The sequence below is a fragment of the Notamacropus eugenii genome, chromosome 3 (assembly GCF_028372415.1).
Source record: "Notamacropus eugenii isolate mMacEug1 chromosome 3, mMacEug1.pri_v2, whole genome shotgun sequence".
NCBI classification, from domain to species: domain Eukaryota; kingdom Metazoa; phylum Chordata; class Mammalia; order Diprotodontia; family Macropodidae; genus Notamacropus; species Notamacropus eugenii.
Window position 1 is genome coordinate 379718574 of NC_092874.1, and position 24178 is coordinate 379742751.

The window sequence follows — 24178 nt, forward strand, 5'->3', positions numbered from 1 at the left end:
TGCGGGTAGGTGATAAGGAGTAGCTCTTTTTCTGAGGTTCTGTGTAACACACCCCCAGAATGAGAGGCTTTTTGACTCTTTCCATGTAATCCTTCTTCACTGTTAGAAACCAGCAAGGTCTCAGAATAACAAGTTAGCCAAACTTCTCTGGAGACAGTCCTCAGCAGCTGTCACTACTGCCTCGGTCTCCTAACTGGTTCAGATCAGTACCCTATGGCTCTCTCTTGCAAGCTTCAGACCAATGAGGGATTCCTTTAGAGACCTCTGCTCATCTGTGGGCACTAAAGACCCAGCAAGTCTTCTCTGAATTACTGCCTGAAGCAGCAACCAAGAAGGAAACCTGCATTAGTCTGTATAGATTGGACTCCTCCTTGAGAGCTGGGGTTGTTATACAGAGCATGCAGAAGACATTTAATAAATGTTTGTTGACTGAATGGCCAACACATAACCAGAAGACTAAATGCAGGTGAGTCTAGGAGTGCCTGTGACTATATGTAAGTATGTGTATGTTTGTGGTGGTATGGCCAACCAAGAGTAGGTTCTTTGGGTGTTGCTTTGGGCTATCAGATTTTGAATGACCCTTGTCTTTTTCTCTAAACACAATTCCCACCCCGAAGTAATTCCTCATCAGATCATGAGCACTAGATTTTTTAGTGCTGGTTTATAAATCCTTGGACCTAACTACTTCCCATATGTGTGAGTGTGAGAGAAAGAGACAAAGTATGGGAGATGAGGGATCCTAGTTATACTGATTTATATGATTTGTAGTTATACTTGGCTTTTTCTTAGAGGGTATCTAAGTGGTCAGTGTTCCTGAGTCCTGGAAACTCTCCATTGCAGATGAATCAGCTACAGAGGTCCTGGATTCCTAAAACAGAAGGTTTTTGAGAGGCATTGTAGGATGATTACAGTGCATAGAGTGCTGGGCCTGAAGTCAGGAAGACTCTTCTTCCTGAGTTCAAATCTAACCTCAGACATTTACTAGGTTGTGTGATCCTAGACAAGTCACTTCACTCTGTTTGCCTCAGTTTCCTCATCTGTAAAATGATCTAGAGAAGGAAATGGCGAACTGCTCTAGTATCTTCACTACTCAAGTATCTCTGCCAAGAAAACCCCAAACAGGGTCACAAAGAGTCAGACATTACTAAAATGAATGGACAACATCAACATATGGGATGATAAAAAGGGTACTAATCCCAGAGTCTACTTCTACTTCCTGAGGGAAGACAGAACCTATGGGTAGTTTTGCTAAGAGTAGCTTTCCCTTCACTTCTACTTCATACAAAGATACTGCAAATACCACCCTTAATACCCCCAAACTCTACACAGGGGTGGGGAGCCTGCAGTCTCATACCCACATGTGGCCCCTTCAAGTACAGGCCTTTGACTGAATCTAAACTTTGCAGAACAAATCTCCTTAATAAAAGGATTTATTCTGTAAAACTTGGACTCAGTCAAAAGGCTGCACCCAAGGACCTAGAAGGCCACATGTGACCTCTGGAGGCCACAGGTTCCCCACCCCTGCACCTGGACTTGTTCCCTGGGTCCGAGGAAAGAAAGATAAAGAACAGAGGAAAAGCAGGAGGACTTCAGGAGAGGGCTAGATGGACTTTGAGGGACCTAGGGAGCAAGGAGTTCTCAAGCCAAGGCATTTGATCTGTGATGTTGTTCTGGAGACCAGAGGAATCTGGCACCAGCAAACTAATCTGGACAGAATTCTCCCCACTTGGGGAGTGTGGCTTAAGCAGCTGAGCAGAGAGATGCCTATGTGGGTGGAGAGAGTCCATTGGCCTCTCACCTTTCACCTACTTTTCCCCTCTTACAAGGATTTGCAGAGAAGGGGCTGAGCAGTTGGGTAAGACTGGGCCTCAGAGCCCACCAACCTAGTACAGAAAAGACTGGACCACTGGTTAACTTCCAGGACTGTAGGACCCTGTGGCTCCCACTGGCAGGGCAGATCTGAGGCAGAATTGCAAAGCCAGGAGACTGTTTCCAAATCCCTTTTTCAGCCTTTCACCCTCCCCACATGTCTTTACCACCTAACTGTAGTGGTATAAGGAGCAGTAGGGTGAGGCAGAGTGAATGCAAGGCTGGAATCAAACATTAGACTAAATAGCCCTCAAAGTCCTTCCAACTTTAAATCTATGATCTTACGATCTTAAGTGACAATTCCCCAGGGCATGACATAGAGACCCAGGGCCAAGGTCATGGGGCAGAAGATAGAAACCTTCACAACCTGCAGACTCACACCAGAGCGAAGTCATTCTGAACACTGGCCCTGATAGTTGATTCCTTGGTGCTTTCAGGAAAATTAACAACAACTGACATTTACATAGGATTTTAAAGTTGGCAAATCTGTTTACATGTATTTTCTCATTTGAGCCTCAAAGCAAATCTGGGAGGTAGGAACTTTATTATTGCTCAGTCATGTCTGATTCTTTGTGACCCTGTGGACCACAGAGCTCCAATATTGTCCATGGGGTTTTTTGGACAAAGATACTGGAGTGGTTTGCCATTTCCTTCTCCAACTCATTTTACAGGTGAGGAAACTGAGGCAAATAGGATGAAGTGATTTGCCCAGGGTCATGCAGCTAGTAAGTATATGAGGCCAAATCTGAACTCAGGTCTTCCTGACTTGAGGCCCAGCACTCTATCCACTGCACCACCTACCTGGCTTATAAAAAAAGGGGAGAATGTTTCTTTGTATGAGTTTTTATGGTTTTTCAAGACCAGAAATTTTTCATGGTGTGCCTACAAGTGAGTGTGTGTTCTTGAGTGCACATGTAGGAGAGTGTATATCTGTATAAGCATCTGTTTCGTTGTATATGTGTTCACATCTGAGAAGGTACATGTGAGTCTATATACATGTGACAGTCTATGTGATTGTGTATAAATGTATGTGCAGATATAGGTGTGTGTTTCTATGACTGTGTGTGTAGGTGAGTATGCTTTCCCATGAAGGCAAAGCTAGATGGAGTTGGGGTGTTTTTCTAATTGGCCTAAATTCCTTGCCCAGGATATGCAAAGCAGCCGCCTGCTGCCTGTCCAGATCCATCATGGAGATGCCTGTGATCTCTCTTCCCTGCTGGGAGACCCAACAGTGTGACTGCCACTGGCCTTCTGAGCAGCAGCGAGATGGCTGTTTTCCCTCTTTGTTTTTTTGTTTACAGCTGTGGAGGCTGAGCCTGAGCAACAGCTTGGCTGGCAGCCATGCAAAGGCCCAGCTTTCTCCTGGAACCCTTGATGACAAGGGGCAGGACCCCACAGGGCCTCAAACTACCAATCCCCCTTCTGCCCTTCCCTGGCTGCTAGAGAGCCAAAGAATAAGTGGATGTGAGGAGGAGGCTAAGACCCTAGGGATCAGAGCCTGTACTTGGTTGGGGCCCAAGACCACCCTCATGGCTGTACTCCCTGCCAGATGAACAGGAAGCCAGTTTTTTCCCAGGAAGGAGAGAAGGGGAGGAATGGAAAGGGAGTTTCTGCACCTGCACTGATCCAAGGGCCTAGATGGGGGCAAGTGGCATTCCCTCCCGAGACTTCATGAAGCCCACACAAATGCATGTGGCCTTAAGAGCTCCAGCCTCAATTGCCCCTGCTTGTGCTTTCATTTACATCAACTGAAGACAACTCAATAAACTCCATTATCCCAGCGTACCTGAGGCCTTTTGGCAGTGTATGCTGCCAAACATAAGAAGACAAGTCCCACCCCTGATTCATGGTGACATGGAACAAGTCTTTGCATTTCTTTGGGCCTTTGTTTTCCAATCAGTAAAGTGGGGAGAATAAAGCCTGCTCTTCCTCCTGATAACCCAATTGTATCAAGTAAAATTATTGAATATTAAAAGCTTTGAAAAATTATGAACATGAATGCTCACCAAACACTTATGAAAAACCTACCATATATGTAAGGTCCTGCTCTAGAATTATAAGGATATACAGCAATGAATAAGCTCCCCCAGAGAGCCTACAGTTTAGAAGAGGTGAGAAGCCAAGTACACGACATCTATGAGCCAAGGGATGGAATAAGCACCACAAGAGAGGAACAAATAAATTTTACTCAGTAAACTCCAGTGGATGCTACCTCTAGAATTGAATATATACCCCTCTCTCTGACATCTGAAGCTCTTCACAACCTGACTCCTTCTTCCCTTTTCAGTCTTAAACTTTACTCCCCTTCATGCACTCTTCAATCCAATGACACTGAGGTTTTTTGCTGTTTTTTGCACATGGCACTGTCTTCCATTTCCATATCTTTGCACTGGCTGTACCCCAGGCCTGGAATGCTTTTCCTCTTCATGTCCACCTCTTGGATTCCTTTAATACTCAACTCACATGCCTCAGTCTGCTCAGGAGTCCTTTGCTAGTCTCACCAGCTGCTAGTGCCTCGCCCTGTGGCATTACGTACCATCAATTCTGTAGCTATCTTGTACACACGTAGAACTTGAGCTCCTTGAGGGAAGGGGTTGTTTTTGCCTGTCTTTGTATCCCTAGGGCTAGGGCTCTGGAGAAGAAAGTGAGGTTGATGACCTTGCACAGCCCTCCCTCACTCAAATCAAAGTCAACTGTAAGTCATGTCATTATCTTGATGTCATGGTCCTCTTCAAGAATGAAGGACAAATACAACCTGTGAGTGAGTAACAGCTCCTCTCCTCTCCTTTTCTCTCCTTTCCTCTCCATCCTGGCCTGGGGAAGGTACATGCCTTTTTTCCTTTGGGTTTAATGGCTAGATTTCTTGCTCAAAGGCCAAGCCTTAAGCCCAATTCACTCTAGAGCTCATAGACTGGACAACAGGTCCCCACCGACCTAGCACAGAGTGAATGTAAATACTAAATAGTTGCTGTTTCTCTTTTACTCAGGAACCCTGAGGGTCTTCCCCTCCTTTTGATTTTGGTTTTTGTTTGTTTGTTTCGTCATTAAAGGGCCATCCCTTGAGTAACTACCTAAAGAAGCCTATTCTTTGAATGGGTGTATCTCACTCAAAGTGAGAATGTGATAAGACCTTTGCCTAAAATGGCCAGGGTCTCCCATTGCATCCTGAGCCATCTCAAGTCCTCCTGATGAATATCAGACCACTGGACCCAGATGGCTCAGGAAAAGAAAGTGAGGTTGGTGACCTTGCACAGCCCTCCCTCACTTAAATCAAAGTCATGTCATCATGTCATGGTCGTCTTCGAGAATGAAGGACACACACAGCAACAATCCCTAGGGCTTAACTCAGAGTCAAGAACATAGGAAACATTTACTAATTCTTTATTGACTGGTTGGAGGTAGATGAATCCTATTAAATTGAATTAACATGTTCAGCCCTACAACTCAAAAGGTGTTTGGTGATAAGAAGGCTCACCTTGGTGGTTCAGTGGATAAACTGCCATGCCTGGATTCAGAAAGATTCATCTTTCTGAGTTCAAATCTGGCCTCAGACACTTACTAGCTGGGTGACCCTGGACAAGTCACTTCACCCTTGGCAAAGGAGCTATGTATTCTCTGTGTGTATATGTGTACTATATGTACAAAGACATTTACAGCAGCTCTTTTTGTGGTAACAAAGAATTGCAAACCAAGGGGATGCCCATCAATTGAGTCATGGCTGAAGATGTTGTGGTATATGATTGTGGTGGAATACTATTGTGCCTGAGAAATGATGAACAAGATGCTTTCAGGAAAACTTGGGAAGATTTATATGAACTGATGCAAAGTGAAATGAGCAGAACCAGGAGAACATTATACATAGTAATAGTCATGCTGATTTATATCTTGCCACTGGACCCAGATGACTCTAGAAGAGAAAGTGAGGTTGGTGGCTTTGCACAGCCCTCCCTCACTTAAATCCAGTTCATTTACAAGTCATGGAATCACCTTCCTAAAGCCATGCTCCTCTTTGATAACAAAGGACAAACAATAAAAATTATATTGTACAGTGATCAACTGTGAATGGCTTAGCTATTCTCAGTAATACAAAAATCCAAGACAAGTCTAAAGAACTTATGATGAAAAATGTCCACGTCCAGAGAAAGAACTGATGGAATCTTAATGCAGATCAAAACTTTTTTTACCTTATTTTTCTTGGGTGTTTTTTTTTGTCTCTTTTCTTTCACGACATGAGTAATATGGAAATATTTTTGCATGGCTACACATGTATAACCTATATCAAATTATTTCACTTCTCAATAGAGGAGAAGGGAAGAGAGGGAGAGAATTTGGAACTCAAATTTAAAAAAAACCAAATGCTAAAATTTGTTTTTTACATGTCATTGAGGGAAAATAAAATATTAATTGTTTTTAATGATGAGCAGGATGCTTTCCAAAAAAACCTGGAAAGACTTACATGAGCTGATGCAAAGTGAAGTGAGCAGAACCAGGAGGACAGTATACACAGTAATAGCACTATTGTATGGTATTCACTGTGAATGACTTAGCTGTTCTCAGCAATACAGTGATCCAAGACAATTCCAAAGGACTTAGGATGAAAAGTGCTATCCACCTCCAGAAAAAGAACTAATGGATTACGAATGCAGATCACAGCATACTTTTTAAAATTTTCTTTGTTTTTCTTGGAGTTTGGGGAGAGGGCTTGTCTATTTTTTTCTGCAACATGGTTAATATGGAAACATGTTTTGCATGACTAAACATGTATAATCTATAGTAAATTGCTTGCCTTCTCAAGGAGGGGATAGGGGAAGGAGAAAAAGAATTGGGAACTCAAATTTTTAAAGAATAAAAGTTAAAAATAATTTTTACATGTAATTGAGAAAAAAAAAACAACAAAATAAAATTTGATTCCTTGAGCTCAAGGGCTATTTGCATAGGAGGATTTAGTGAATTTTTTTTTAACCTTTCATTATATCCCTAGCTCTTATCACAGTGCCTGGCATAGTAGGTGCTTATTTAATACTAGTTGATTGACGGATTAATTAATTCTATCCAAAAAAAATAAGGTTCTAATGGTACATTAGTCACAGTATCCTCTGCATGGGGGAATCATTCTGGGAGTCTGAGAAACAGGCCAGTTTGGCTGGAAGGAGAGTAATGTTTCATAAATCTAGAAAAATAGCCTGGAACTAAATCATGAAGTGCTTTGATGTCAAGCAGAGGGGTTTATATTTGATCCTAGATGCCATCTAGAGCCAATGGAGCTTTTTGAGCCAGGGAAGGACATGGTCAGACCTGTACTTTAGCCATGTCACTTTGGCAGGTATGTGGGAAAAGGATTCTAGAACAGAGTGACTAGAAGCCAGAGGAACCTCTTAGGAGATTGCTGTAATAGTTCAAGGGAGAGGTGATGGAGGCCTAAACCAGGATGGTAACCATGTGAATAGAGAGCAGGGGACAAATGTGGAAGTAAACCTGGAAAGAATCAGCAACTGATGAGATAAGCTGAAAGCCCGGGTGAGTGGAAGGATGGCGGCACCCTCCATGGAAATAGGAAATTATAAAGATAAGTGGATTTAGAAAAAGAGATTACTTCTATTTTGGACATGATGAATTTGTGATGACTATTGGATATTTTACTGGAAATGTCCAACTGGCAGTTGACAACGTAGGACTGGAGCTCTAGAGAGATGGGTTAGATTTGTAGACCTGAGAGTCATCTACATATTACTGAAGTAGGAAAGGAGAAGTATTATAGTTAACATTTATTCAACGAACATTTTATCTTTTTCTTTATATAAGTTTATGTTTATATTTATTTATTTTTAGTTTTTCAACAAACATTTTAAAACAGTGAATAGAGCACTGAGACTGAAATCAGGAAGACCTTACTTTCAATCAGGTCTTTTTAACTGGGGGACCCTAAGCAAGTCATTTCACCGCTGTCTGCCTCACTTTCCTCAACTGTATGATGGGGATAATAATGATAATACTTTACTTCTCAGAATTGTTTTGAGGTTCAAATGAAGCAATGTTATTAGCCTATAGTAGATATTTAATAAATTTTTTCCTCTGACACCACCATTTATCATATTACAAGGGCCTTCAGATTAGTGTAACAGAATGGAGGTAGGAGGTATCAAATCAGGGAGTTCCTCATCAATTTGATGAGCTCCCCAATCAATTTGGTGGAATTACAGGGCATTAACCTCTTTTTGGGGGTAGCTGAAGGGTAACTCCTCAAGGAGTATAGGCATGCTCCCCTTTTGATGATAGGACACAGGAAACTCATCCTGACTGTTTTGCTAAGATTTAGGAGCTGGCGAGTGGAGATGCTGCCCTTTTCCATGGTCCACAAAAGTGAACTGTGAGATCACTTGGTATTTTCTCTCAGAAAAACTTTGAGAAGAGAGATTTTAAAAAACACAGAAAAACAGACTTGATACTCTGAGATGGGGGGAAGTTCATAATCATAATCAATTTCCTTCCCTTAAGAGCAGCTGATGGCAAGAAGACGGAAGCACTTGGAAGAGGAAGATATATTCTTGAAGGTGGACTTCCCCAACAACCAAGATGATGCAACATGGCTAATATTTCCTGTAGAAGCACACAGCAGAGGGACACAAGTGCCTGGACCATTGTGTGTCCACATGTGATCTTAAGGGGATAATTCTTGTAAATCCCAAATATATGCCTGGAGGGGAGGAGTTTTTGAATCTCCTAGGCAGTGTGATCCCAAAATTCAATCTTCCAATGAAAGAAGAGAATTTTCCCAAGCAGCATCAGTTTTGGAAGTTGCTAAGAATGAAATCTCAAAGTCAAGAGCTGAGGAATAAGACCTTCTAGAGAGAGAAGGGGATTTACTGATTCAACATGCTCCTTGAAGAAGAAAAGGGATCATTTCCATAGTTCGTAAAGCCTCTCTGCAGAACCAAACCAATGAAGTACAAAATGAAGGGGGTTTCTTCAGCAGCCTCTAAGTTACCTTCCAAATGAAGTCTAAGCCCACAGGGCTATACTACTATGAGGTACATGTTACTGTTAAACCCTTTTTACAGATTAGGAAGGCTCAGAGAGGAATGTGAGAGATGTGTACACATAATATAATCAGTTCCTCATTGTTCAGTTTTCATTGATTTGAACGATTAAGAAGGTTCAAGAGACATAGTTTCTGGGCAATTTAAGCATTTTATTAACAAGCCAGCATGTTATGACTAAAAGAATGGTCATCTGGCCATCTCTCTTATATCAAAGACCACTTATGGTGGTGGGTTCGTGGTTTTTATGCCCTTCAAAGAGTAGATGTTCCTGGGAGGTGCTTAGCAATTGGTTAACACAATGAGAGGTGAGCTATATTAAAATGAGGGTCTTGGGGTCACCCAAATCTTGATCAAAGAGACATCCATTTCCACATCACCTGTCTTGACAACAGGGAAAAAATCAACATTTTCCCAGTGTGTCTGAGCAAACACACTGAGCAGGAGTGTATCTATCAGCCCAAACTTAGAATTAATTTTCCTGTCTAATTAGATTTTAGCCTGGGTAAATCTTTAAGAGAGATTTTCCACCCTGATTGGTTTTTGGATAAGGAAGTAGAAAAGGAGAAAAACCTTGGTCCTGATTAAATAATTAGTTATTAAATATGAGAAAAATATTCATTTCTTACAGTATTCAGTCCTATACTACATCTCTCAACTTCTATATGACGCAGTCTGCATTTGATGCCCCCTATGACAGCTGATTCGCTCCATCTTCTCTATCTGTATCTGTCTCCAGTCCTAACCCTTGTTAAAGGGTTTAATAAAGTTTTCTTTTCTATTTGATAAAGTTTTGCTTTACTTTCTTAGAACTCTGGCATTTAACCCCTCCACAGATCAGGACCACAGATAAGTGCTTCTAACTCCTGCATATCCAACTTGCAGTAAACACAAACTATTGCAATAGGACACTACTACAGGTCTCTCCCCAGCTCAATCCATTGTCCACACAGCTGCCAGATTTTTACATTTATTTATTTATTCATTCATTCATCCATCCATCCATCCATCCATCCATTCATTCATTCATTCATTCATTCATTCATTCATTCATTTATTTATTTTTAATCTTCAACATTCACTTTTATAAGATTTTGAGTTTTAAATTTTCTCCCCCTTCTTCTCCTCTTCCCCTTCTTCCCCCAGTGTTAAATCTGATGCACAATGGCATGCAGTCTGATAAAGTAATTTTCTTAAAGCATAGCTCTGACCATGTTACCTCCCTATTCAATCTTCAATATCTCCCTTTTACCTGCAGGATTAAAACTGTTTGGCACTGAAAGCTCTCCACAACACAGTCCCTTCAAACTTTCCCATCTTATTGTATTCTACACCCCCACACACTCCCCACCACACACACTTTCTCTATGATCTCATCATATTGATCTATTTGTCCTCTCCTGCCTCGAATGCTTTTTTATTTTAATCGAAGTGTTAAATTGAATGAATGGTGGGAAGGGTGAAGGTGGGACATTGGATAGAGTGTCAGGCCTTCAGTCAAGAAGACTCATTTTCCTGAGTTCAAATCTGGCATTTAATACATTAAAACATTTAATAGCTGAGTGACCTTGGGCAAGTCACTGCAACCTATTTGCCTCAGTTTCCTTATTTGTAAAATGAGCTGGAGAAGGAAATGGCAAACCATCCACTATCTTTACCAAGAAAGCCCCAAAAGGGGTCATGAAGAGTTGAAAAATGACTGAACAGCAAGAATCATGTATGCAGCAACAGGTGAGTGAATTCAAAGGAAGGTGGAAGAGACGTCCATACCAAGATGCACATCACTGGATTTAACACTAAACGCAGCCAGTTGAGGACATTCTTTATTAAACTCCTTATTGCTGTCATGATCAGTCTGACCACGAACCATGCTACTTCTCTCTCTAGCCCTAGGATTCTGTTCCTGACCTTGGTCCTGGTGATATTTCCATGCCACATCTGTCTAGCTATATGAAAACTACAGATTCTGCTGAGGTGTGTAGGGTATTCAGGGAGGTCTGGCACCTCTGGTGTGGGGGCTGGCCAAGCCTTTTCAGGGCTGTTCTTCCACCTTTGGTGTCCATCTTTCACCCAACTCTCACCTGCGGCTCCAAGAAGCTGTAGCATGTAATGGCCACACCCCAGTAAAACTGTGTCTGTATGGCCTCTATAAAACTGTGTCTCCCCAGGGCGTGGTCTCAAACGTGTCAGTGAGTTAGGGAGACACATGTGATGTCCCCCAGTGGAATGGGCAGATGAAAACAATTTGTTCCAATAGCCATGAAGGTGACTGAAACAGGCACTGTGGAGCTCTTAAAGCTTGGTCAGATACCAAAGATGCCAAGGTCATCTAGGGCATCCCAGGCCATTGCCAGTCCTCTTGACTTTTGTCTTGCCACTGAACTTAGATGACTCAGAAAAGGAGAATGAGGCTGATGATTATGTGTAACTGCCTCACTTAAATCCAAGTCACTTGGGAGTCAAGACCTCACCCTGTGATGTCACTGATCCTCTTCCAAAACGAAGGGTAACACCATCGTCATCAACAACAACAGATCTACCTTAGTCAACCCTTCAGTCTTCTGGGAAGCAACAGGCTGTGCAAAACCTTTTCTTAGTTCCCATCTAAAGAAGCTTTAGCCTCCACCCCATGGCCTGATCAAGCCCTGGAAGCACCAGCACCAGCACCACCAGCACCACCACCACCACCAAAGTCTCATCTCCCTTATAAGATCAGAACAAAAACTTTCCTAACTTGTATTCCTAAGGAATAAAAGCCTTCACATTCATTTAATAATTCAAAGTCAGTAGCAGCAATATTGTACCTTGATCAACTATGAATGATTAGCTCTTCTCAGCAATACAATGATCCAAGACAGTTCCAAAGAACTTATGATGAAAAAGCTATCCATCTCCAGAGAAAGCGTGGATGGAGTATGAATGCAGATCAAAGTATACTTTTTTTTTACTTTCTTTATTTTTCTTATTTTGGGGAATCTGTTTTCTTTTGCAAACGTGGCTAATATGGAAATGTTTTGCATCTATGAGTAATCTATAGCACATGTATAAATAAAAATATAACGAGTTGTCTTCTCAAGGAGTGAGGAGAGGAGGAAGGGAGGGAGACAATTTGGAACTTCAAATTTAAAAAAAAACCATTATTAAAAAATGTTTTTACATGCAATTGAAAAAAAATTTTACATTTCAAAGTTTTCCAAGTCTATATGTATACTCACTAGATATGTAATCTCACTATATTTTCACAACAATTTAATCCTATTCAACAAATATTTATCAAGCACCTAATACATACAAGAAAGGTAGGAAAGTGATACAGTGGATAGGACTCTGGGCCTGGGGTCAGAAAGATTCATCTTCCTGAGTTCAAATCTGGCCTCAGACACTTACTATCTATGTAACCATGGGTAAATTACTTGATCTCATTTGCCTTAGTTTCCTCATCTATAAAATGAGCTGGTGAAGGAAGTGACAAACCACTTCAGTATCTTTGCCAAGAAAACCACAAATGTGGTCGGAAGAGTCAGACACAACTAAAAAAAATCTGAGCAACCACAAAATATACAAGAAAAGACAAGAAACAAAATGGAGCAGTACAAACCTTCAGAGAGCTGATGTTTCACTGGGGAGAATATGAGCTAGATCAGTGGTATCAAACTCAGATAGAAACAGGACTAGTAGATAATGATCCCTAATGGTCACATATTGACTTAGAAGAAGACATATTAACATTATCTATGTTCTATTGTATTTTAAAATTTTTTGTTAAATATTTCCCAATTACATTTTAATCTGGTTCAGGCTTCATTTGGGAGTATTGTGGACCACCTATGGGTGTATTTGATATCTCTGTTCTGGGCAATTCTCTAAAAATATTAAGTTGCAGAAAGGTACTAATCTAAAATTAGTAGGAGAAGCTTCCTTATCTGACAGCTCCCTATCTCAACAAAATTTCAGGTCCAGTTCTGATTCTATGAAATATAATATAAGCTAACTTTGACAGTAAGAAAAGCCTAATAACTGAAATGATTAGGCAAGTCCTCATAGATGGGAGGACACTTGAACTGTTCTTTGAAGGAAACAAGAGATTGTAAAAGGCATTAAGTATGGGGAAAAGATTCCAGATTTAGGGAATTTCTAAAGGCACAAAGGTGGAAGATGGAGTGTCACATATGGAACAAAAGCTACCAGACCAGTTTGACTGGAACAGAGACTACAAGACAGGAAATAATAATGAAGAAAGACTGAAAAGGTAGGTGGGAGACAAATGATGTTCAGATTTTTAAATGCCAGGCTGAGGATTTTGCTTTGTATCCTAGAGGCAAGAGGGAGTGATTAAAGATTCCTTGGTAGGGAGGGGACATAGAAAGATCTTTGTTTTAAGAATATCAGTTTGGCAGCTTGTATGGAAGATGGATTAGAGAGGGAAGAGACTGGAGACACTAGACCATTTAGGAGGCTATTACAGTAATCCATACCAAGACCTGATAAAGGCCAACTAGCATAGAGGCTGTACAGGTAGCATTTATATCACTCTTTGCAATGTATTTTACAAATGTTATCTGATTTGATCCTCCCAACAACCTGGGAACTAAGTGCTATTTTTATCTCTAGTTTATAAATGAAGAAATTGAGGCAAATAGAGGTTAAGTGACTTGCCCAGGTTCACTGAGCTGGTGAGTTTTTGTGGTAGGATTTGAACTCAGGTTTTCCTGACTCCAGGCCTAGTGCTCTACCCACTGCACTACCTAGCTGGCTGCATATATAAGTAGACTGGAGATAAATCTGAGAAATATTATGGAGAAAGGATGGGCAAGATTTAGCAATTAAATAAGCATGAGGTTTAAAGGAAAGGGAAGTAGGGTAGGAATTATTATCACCATTTTACAGATAAGGAAATCAAGACTGGGAACAGTCAAATAATAGCTTGTCCTAGCTCACACCATGAGCAGATCCTGGGGTTTCCTGGAGCCAGCTCAGGTCCAAGATAACTGATTTTCAGTGTGAGCCTTGGAAATTAGCAAACGCTACCAAGCAAGGCTTGGTTTATTGTTTGGTTGATTGTCCAGACTTGAGAAAGTGATATAGAAGCTATTAATAATGCAGATTAAGCCTAAGTGTGTTTGCTGCATACATTTTTTTTTTTTCTAGAGAGCCAGTTGTTAAAATACACAGCTGAGTAGGTAGCTATTTTCAGGGCCGGGCCAGAAAGCCTATCTATTTAACCAGTCAGAATTGGATGATCTTAAGAGCATTGATTTAGAGCTAAATCTTTGAGGTCTGATGATCCAACCCTCTTATTTCAGAGATGAGACTTGAAGGAGGGAAAGATTATCAAGTGATTTCCTGTGAGCAGTTTTGATAGGAGGGAGAAGGGGAACAGAGGGCCTGAAGTGGAGAGAGGACGGCTGTCATGGAGAGGGCACAGAGGAATGAGGAGACAAACTCAGCTGACTTTGTAGTTCTGCCTTGGGCCAGCCCTGCCCAAACCAGCTTCTCAATATCCTGTGAAAGGAGAAAACTTCTAGCCCTGGAAACACAGCCCAAAGGATCCCCTTTGTCAAACCCAAAGTCACCACCTTATCATACATCACTTTACCTGAGCCTGTTGTCATCATATGTAAAAGTTCATTCAATTGCAAGCTTCTCAAAGGCCAGAATTGCCACTTCTCTTTCTTTGTATCCCTAGCTGCTTGGCACAGTGTCTGGCACATAGTAGGCATTAATAAATACTAACTGACTGACTGATTGATACTTATGACATGTTTTAAACCAGACTAAAAAGCAGCAGTCACCATCTTCCCATCCTGTTCTCCAGGTTTAAAAAAAAAAAAAGCCAGATGATTTCAAGTGATCTGTGTCAAAAGCAAAACAGCTAAACACCAGATGCCAAATTAATAAGAATAAAAGCATGTAGGTGAGAATTAAAAAGGCATCACCATTCAGAGGGCATTGTGCTGGCTGAATAAAACTTTGGGGAAATGAGTTCAAATGCAGTGTGGGACGGGCACATGCAGCCCTCAGGTGGAGATCACAGACATGTAAAATATGCATGCTGAAAATAGCCAAAAGGAGGTTTTGTGAATCTTTAGAAAGAGGGCAGTTCCTACCATCCACCCAAGGGATGGCTATACAGCAGTATTTGGATTCTAGTTTCTTTAACAACACAATTCTTCAGGATAGCACAGAACACAGGCTGGGTCCTGAATCCCAGAATATCAGAGCTGGAAGGAATATTAGAGCTCAGTTAATCCAGTCTCCTCATTATACTGAGGAGGAAACTGAGGCCCAGAGAAATGGAGAGGTTTATAATGAGGATGATGGAAAACCCTATCAATATCCAGAGAAAGAACTAGGGAGTCTGAATACAGATAGAAGTATATTATTTTCACTTATTTTTCCCTATTGTTCTGTTTCTTCTTTCACAACATGACTAATGTGAAAATATGTTTAACATGATTGCGCATGTATAACCTATTTATATCGCTTGCTGTCTTGGAAAGGGGAGGGAGGGAGAAAAATTTAGAACTCAAAATCTTATTAAAAAATGAATGCTGAAAACTATCTTTACATGTAATTGGAAAAAATAAAATATTATTTTTAAAAAAAGATAAGGAGGTCATCTAAGTATCCCAGCATTCAGAAGTCCCAGCTTTATAGTCAGTTCAGCATCGATGCCCTGAGAAACAAGAAAGGACCTTTGGGACCTGGCCCAGCAGTAGTTGAGATAAGATCTCATCCAACAGAAATGCTGCCTTTGAACACAAACTTGGGGGGAATGATACTGTGTCGAACTTGTGCTAAGTCTGATCCCACTCTCCCCAGAGACTAAGGTGAATAGGGCAGAGTGTGCCTTTGAGTTTCTGGGGAGGAAATGGGTGCACTTTAGTTACTGCTGTATCTATAAAGTAAATATCCCTTTGTAAAAGCTAATTGCTGTTAAGTTGCTAAATGAAACTAGAAGACTGGCACCTAACAGTAGAGGGGACACACTCATTGGCAGCTCAAGTCAAGGGTAATGGAGAAAAGTAACCCCCCCCAAATCCCTCAGGGTAACCCCAGGACCCTGAAGGGCAAATGTAGCCTGCCCAGCTCTGGGAGAATGGACAAGAAAATGCAAATGTATACAAATGTATACAAAGTAACATTATTGTTCAGTCCTTTCAAATACTTCATGACCCCATTTGAGGTTTTCTTGGCGAAAACACTGTAGTGGTTTGCCATTTCCTTCTCCAACTCATTTTACAAATGAGGAAACTGAGGCAAACACAGTAAAGCGACTTGCCCAGGGTCATACAGCTACCAAATGTTGGAGGTGGAATTATGATCTCAAGTCCTCCTGACTCCAGGGATAGCACTTTATCCACTGTACCACCTAGCTACCCATACACAGTGAACACAAGTTTACTTTAGGATGGAGGCATTGGCAGCTTCAGGGTGGGGGATCAAGAAAGGCCTCATTTAGGAGGTAGCTGTAGACCTAAGCTCTGGAAGAAGCTAAAAATTCTAAGAGGTGGAGGAGAGGAGGAAGTGAATTTCAGACTCAGAATGGTGGAAAGGGAGGAGGGACTGTCTGTACAAAAACACAGAGATAAGAAATGGAAGGTCTTGGGTGGGGAACAGTTAAATGGGCTAGTTTGACTGGAATAGAATGCATGAAGCTGAGTAACATGTAATAGGCTTGAAAATGTCAGCTGGAGCCAGATTGTGAAGGACTTTAAATGCCAAACAGAGGAGATTGTATTTTATCCTAGAGGCTTAGGAGCTCTTGGAACAGGGCAGTGACATAGTCAGATCTGTGCTTTAGGGATAGTACCACAGCAGCCAAATGGAAGATGAATTGGAGAGGGGATAGACTTGAGCCACTGGAACCAATTAGGAGGTTGTCTCAATAGTCCAGGCAATAGGTGAGGACAGACTGAATCAGAATGATGACTATATGAATGCAGAGAAGGGGACAGATGTAAGAGATGTGGCGGCGGCTGCATTAGCAAGATTTAACAACTCACTGGATCTGAGAGTTAAAGGAGAGTAAAGAATCTAGGATGATTCCAAGGTTGCAAAGCTAGGTGACTGGATGTTAGTGCTCAGAATATAAATTTATTGTTGTTCAGCCATCTGACTCTTCCTGACCCCATTTGGGGTTTTCTTAGCAAAGGTAGTGACATGGTTTGTGCCATTTCCTTCTCTTTATTCTGAACTTAAGTAATAAAATAATCCAGCACATGTTACAAGTGTGGAAACTGAGGCAAACAGGTAAGTGCCCCAGCCAGAGTCATACAGCTAGTAAGTGGCTGAGGCTAGATTTGAACTCAGATGAGTATTCATGACTTCAGGCCTGGCATTCTATCCACTGAGCCACCTAGTTGCCCCTCAATATAAATAAAGAAGTTGATGTTTTAAAATTTTTTTATTTTGCATTTTTTCCATTAACAAGCATTTATTTTCTCTTCCTCCCATCTCCCCTGTTCCGCACCCTAGCCAGCCAGATGCCCATGTCCTCTCCTACCCCATCACCTCATGGTTCTGGCAGGAGACCTTTAGAGGGCAGGCTTGTCCCTCCAGGTCAGTAACTTGTGAGTCAGAGCTCCCAGCCCACCCTTTTCATTTCCAATGAGACAGAATGAGTAGCACGGTATGAGGCATCGATGGATTGCAATCTGCATGGCAAACCTCATCACCTGATCTTTTACCCCAAACCCTCCTTCTTCTTACCTTCTATATTTCTGTCAAGGACAACCCCATCCTTCTCGTCACTCAAGTTTCTGACCTTGGTATCATCTTTGACTCCTCCCCCTCCTCATCCCACATGGACAAGTAGTTCCCGATTCTTGTCACTTCTATCTCCACGACATCCCTCACCTCAGTCCACTTCTCCCATGCACACAGCCACCATTCTGGGTAGGCCCTCAGTCCCTTTTGCCAGGACTTCTACAATAGCCTTAATTGGTCTCCCTGTCTCAACCATCCTCCACATACCTGCCAAAGTGATTTTTCTAAAGCAGGTAACTTAATAATGCCACCTCCCTACTCAGTCAATTCTCATAGTTCCCTATTACCTCTAGGATCAAATACAAAGAATTTTGTTTGGCATTTAAAGTTCTCCACAACCTGGCCCCAACCTGCCTGTCCAGCCTCCTATTACTTTCTTAACACTAATCAATGTAAATTAATTAATTAATGTAATTATTTACATTATTTTCTTTCTTATAAACTATAATATAGCCATACTCTGTTTCTCACACCCATATTTCTAACACAACTAAAATATCCAAATATGAATATGAAGGCCAAAGTAGGGACACCATCCATTAAACAGATCTACATAAAGAAAAGAGAAAAGATTTAATTGAAAACTCTGCTGCCTTGAAATGAATAATTCACTTTAATCCTCAACTGCTTTCTCTCTCATCCCATAGAGACAATCAGTTGTCAAATCTTACCATTTCCACCTCCACAAAATCTCCTGTGGTTGACTCCTCTCTAGTCACGTAATTACCTTCTTAGCTCAGGCTCTCAGTCCCCTCTCATCTGAATTATTGCCATAGCTTCCTGGTTGCTCTGCCTTCCTAAAGTCCCTCTCCACAACATTTCTGCCGAACTGACTTTCTTTAAATAGGGATCTGACCAGGTCACTCCCCACCTCAGTTAACTTCAGTGACTCCCTATTTCCTCCAGGATAAAATATAAAATATTCTGTTTAGCTTTTAAATCCCTTTGCCTGCCTCCAATCTATCTTTCAAGCCTTGTTGACTATTATTTCCGCTCCCGTTAGACTGTGAGTCTCTTGAGAGTACTTAATACTTAGTCATTAAAATAGTTCCTTGACACATGGGAGACATTCAATAATGCTAGTTGATTGACTGACTGACTCCCTCACTCTGCAATTCAGTGAAACTGGTCTTCTCTCTGTTCTTCACACATGACACTACCATCTCCTGCCTCCACCCCTTTGCACTGGCTGTACCCTACTATATGTGGAATACACTCCCCTTTCACCTCTCTCTGCTTCACAGAATTCCTCTCTTCCTTCTACATCCAGTGCAAGCATGACCTTCTATTTATTTTTTTTTCTGAGCCTCCCAACTGCTAGTGTTCTTCCTCCAAAACTAGCTCGTATTTAATTACTTTATATTTATTTTTATTTGTTCTCTTTGTAGCTATTCTGAGTAGATTTATGTATATACTTACTATCTTCTCTATTAGATTTTAATCTCTTTAGGAGTACAGATTGTTTCATTCATTGTATTTGCTTGTTGATTGGTTCTTTTTGTATTGTGTATGAATACCTACAGAGAAACATGACTCCTGATGGACTGATTCTTATTGTGTATTATTTTAACTATTGCTGTTTGTTTTGTATATTTTTTTTTGAGACTGGATCTCCTTATTTCAGCCAGGCTGGAAGAAGAGTAGCCACTAATGACTCAGTTCCACCACTGATTAGACTGAGAAGTTTTGACCTGCTCCATTTACTATCTCAACCAATTTGCTCCTCCTTGTGCAGCCTGGTGGCCTCCATTCCTTTCCTTCTCCTAGGGGTTCACCATATTGAAGCTGGCTTAATGTAGATACCCCAGGGTCTTTATCTCTACTATAGCTCAGAATTTCTGGGTTCAAGAGATCCACTAGCTCCCCTAGTATTATGAACTATTGGAGGTGGACTTCATGCAAACATATTGGCTTTAGTGGCTCAGGTCTTTCAAGCTAATGTGATCCATCAGCCTCCCAAAGAGGTCATTTTTTTTTCTCATTTCTTACCCAGCCTTAAATCACTGAAGGGTCATTACCTCATTTAAACTGAGACCTAGGAAAGATCTTAACTTAAAAAGGTCCAAGTCTCCCACTACATCTGGGGCTATCTCCAGTCATCCTGATTTCTATCTTACCACTGGACCCAGATGACTCCAGAAGAGAAAGTGAAGTTGGTGACTCTGTGTAGCCATCCCTCACTTACATCCTATTCACTTGCAAGTCATGGTGTCACCTCCCTGGTGCTAAGGTCCCCTTTGAGAATGAAGGACAAGTAACAACCACCTTAGTATTAGGGACTGCCAGTGTAGGGCACCATTCCTGGCTATTGTGAATCCTGTCATTAAAAAAAAGTCTTAAAAAAAAGAAATTCACTCAGTTGGATAACTATGTAGATCAAATTAACTGGATAATTAATTACTAACAAACAGGCATTATTTTCCTATACACCTGAATGCCTGAGTATATAAACAGGGAATTTAAATGAAGACTATTCAATCACATTATTCTCCAAAGCACATTTTAAAGTACCATTAATAACTAAAATGTAAGAATATTTTAATGTTTTATGTCATTCCTATCTTTTGTATGTTTTGTGGCATATATAACATTAGCATAATAGCAATTTATGAGGAAACAAATATGCCTATATTAAGGGTTCATGTACAATATTCTTTTTGCCACTAGGGTTGGTGATAGAACAATATTTGGAGACCAGCGGTCTAAAGAGACCATGTGTTAGAGTAGCTGTGGGACTCAAAATTCTTGATTGCTTTTCTCAGAAGCTTGGAAGACCAGTGTTTGAGCCCCAACCCATCACCTTTCTAACCGCTTTTCATCTAGAGAATCACCCTTACACAAACTACCCCACAGGGTTGTGGGGAAAAGTGCTTATTAAATATCTGTGGCTATTCTCACTTCGGGGCATATAGCCCAAGGAAGTCATTACTAAAAAGAGAAGACCCATAGAAACCAAAAGGGTTAATAAGTAATAGTTCTTTTTTTGTAGTAACAAAAATCTGGAAACAAAGAAGAGGCCCACTGTAGTATGTGGATATAACACTGTGTTGTAGGAAATAATGAATATAAGGAATATAGAGAAGTATGGGAAAACTTGTGTGAATGAAGGCTAAGCAAAGGAAACAGAACCAGGGAAACAATAACAACATAAAACATAAAAAACTGAATGCTATGAAATTATAATGACCAAGTTTAGCCCCAAGGAAGAAAGAGTGCAACTTTCTTCTTTCTTTGTAGAGGCGGGAGGTATGGGTGTGAAATATTACATATAATATATTACAAAACATTAATTAAGTAAAATAACAAAAATACTACATACATAAAGGCTAATTTTACTGAATTTTTTTTCTTTTTTATTATCATAAGCCTGAGGGAAGGACATGTTGGAAAATCAAGGTGATATAAAACATATAATATTAATAAAATTTTGAAAATAAAAATAAGAAATGTAAACTGTTATTGAAATATCGATTCCTTCCTTCCCGGTTATTTCAGTTCCCCTCGTCATGGAGTAGACCCACCTTTACTGGGTTGTAAAATTGTCCATCATACTCCAAAGTTCTCCAAGGAGAAGATTTAAGTCAAAGAAATGAATTTGGAATGGTGGGACTTTAGAAATCCGTGGGCAAGTTATTTGGAGGCAGAGAGAAGGTCTTCCTAGTGCCCTTCAAGTCACTCTGCCTAGACTACGTCCTACTCCCTCCTGACACTGGTCCTGTGTTTGTGGAAGCCCAAACCAAAGTTAAGGGGCTAATTGTGACCCTGAGAGCACTTCAAAAGAAATCTTCCAAATTAGGCATCCAGACAGGCTGCCTTTTTCCCAGGAGAAAAAGGCTGTTGTCCCAGGCTAGTATTTTGTATGAAAGTAGGGCTGATAAAGAGGATAACCAGTATGTCCTGGGGTCATTTGAATTGTGGCCTACTTTTGTAGGTGAAATCAGGTGAGATGGACACAGGGCAGACAGCCTCCAACATCAAAAAGATCACAGAAGGGCAGAATGCACATGGAAGATGGAAAAAGGAGTCTTACCTGTTGCCTTGGATTCTCTTGTGGTTGGATTTATGATCTGACTGTATATATGTCAGTGTCAGGGCTTTTTTTTCCTTTTAAAACTAGCTGGTAAAATTAACTCCAAATTCCTTCCCTGCTTGTTCCTTCCCCAGGTCACTGCTCAGATGTGCTCCCCCTTCCACAAAGTTCAGCACCTCAGTAGTCATCCTAATTCACCAAGCCACAGAATCGCAGAGTTGTTAAGGAGTTTGGAGAATACCTAACCAAACTCATATCCATACAGGAATTTCTTCTATGATGTCCTCAGTTTTCTCATCTGTAAAATAAGAGGGTTGAATAAATCATGGTATATGAAACATAATGGAATGCTATTGTGCTATAATAAACAACCAAAGGAATGATGATTTCAGAGTAACTTGGGAAGACTTGTATGAACTAGCACAGAGAGAAGTGAGTAAAACCAGGAGAACAATTTATAAATGACAGTACAAAAATGGACAACTTGGAAAGATTTAAGAACTTTGATCGATACAATGAACAACTGTCACTCTAGAACACCAGTGATGAAAGATGCTACCCGCCTCTGGACACACTTTTTGGACATGGTCAGTGTGAGGATTTGACAACAACACTATGAAAATAGACACCTTGAAAAGATTTAAGATCTCTGATGGATACAATGAACAATTGTGAGCCCAGAGGATCAGTGGTGAAGGATTCTATCTACCTTCAATCAAAGAGATGGACGAAATGTGCAGAATGAGACACAGCCAATGTGGGAATTTGATTTTGCTAGATTGTACATATTTGCTACAAGAGTTTTGCTTTTCTTTTTTTTTTCTCAATGGGAATGGGGACGAGGGGAGTGCATGGAGGTAGAATAGAAAGAAATGCTTGTTAATTTAAAAAATAGTCATAAAATAAGAGGCCTCTGAAGTCCCATCTTGATTTAGATTCATCTAGGAATCATTTGAAAACCCCTATCCAAAGCCCATCCTAACCTTGCTCAAGCAATGGTTATATAGTGTCTGGAGAGTATGGATGCCTCAGTACTGAGAAGAGAGGCCACTGGTTCAGTCAGGCAGGAGGAATTTGACTCTGATTTTGCTTCTGGTATCATATGCCAGGACCATTATAACAGGAAACCACCAATGAGAACACAAAGAGTAAGAAGAACATTTTCCCTTTGCAGCATTGTTACCCTCTCTCTTTCCTATCCTTAATCCATTCCCAAATCCCATAGCTATGTCTGTATCAAGCCAATTTCAGCTTCTGCTCAACCCCAAATAGCTCTCTCTGACACAACTATCCCTTAAGATGCTCTTTCAGATGCATCCTACCCTCTCCTCTAGTTCAGTTGTCATGTCACTGTTAGGTCCTACCTCAAGCTCCTACCTCAGCAGCCCTTTCACACTGTCCCTTGTGCCTGGAAAGATACCCCTTTTCAGGCCAAACAATCCCTTTCCTTCATATAAATGACCAGCCTTAGACTTTAAAGCATCTGTGATTTCACTGGTGCCATGGAGGCAGGCTGCATCTCATCCACACCTTCTCATTTCATATAACTTGTACCCAGGCCCTGCCATACATGCCTCCAAGAGATCTACTCAACCTACTGGAGGTAAATTAGAAAGGCAGTGTGGTGTGATAGAGAGCACCAGACTTGAAGCCAGGAAGATGAGGGTTCGAACCTGCCATCTGGTCCTTATTAAAGGAGATTAAAACCTTTGGATCCAGTCCTCTCCCAGACGTCTCTATCTATGCCACTATGTACCTCTCTTCAGCTTCCAACTTTATGTGTTATCTTCCCCCATTAGAGTAAGCTCCTTGAGGGTAGAAATTATCTTTGGTTTTATTTGTACCCCTAGTACTTGGCACAGTGCCTGGCACATCACCATGTACCTAATAAATATTTTATCCATGGATCCAGCCTCTCTGGGCCTAAGTTTCACTATCTGTAAAATGAGACAGCCAGGCTAGTTGACCTCTAAAGTTCTTTCTTGATCTAATTGATTCTCCTGCCTTCCATTTACTATGTCATGGATATGGATACCAGTGCCACACTCAGACTGTCCAATTGTTTTTCCTCACTGTCAATATTTGACCTGCCCACCTCCTTTTCCTGTCATACATGTCCTTGATAATGTTTTCTGGCTCATCAATCATTTTTGGGTGACATGCCACAGCCAACAGAGCTGCCATGCATTGTTGCATTGCCCCTGAAGTCAATCAACAAGTATTTACTCAAGTCTGACTCTGTGCTAGGGTGTGTGGGAAACTGAGGGACCACCATACCTAGATAGTGTGCTAAGATTTGGAGATACAAAGAAAGGCAAAAGACAGCCCTGCTCTCAAGGAATTCGTAATCAGCTGGGAAAGATAACATCCAAATAGCTATGTACAGGAAAGACAGAGACAGAAAAAATTGGGGGCAGTCTCAGAGGAAAGTTAATGAGATTAAGAAGGCTTGCAGAAGGTGGGATTTTAGCTG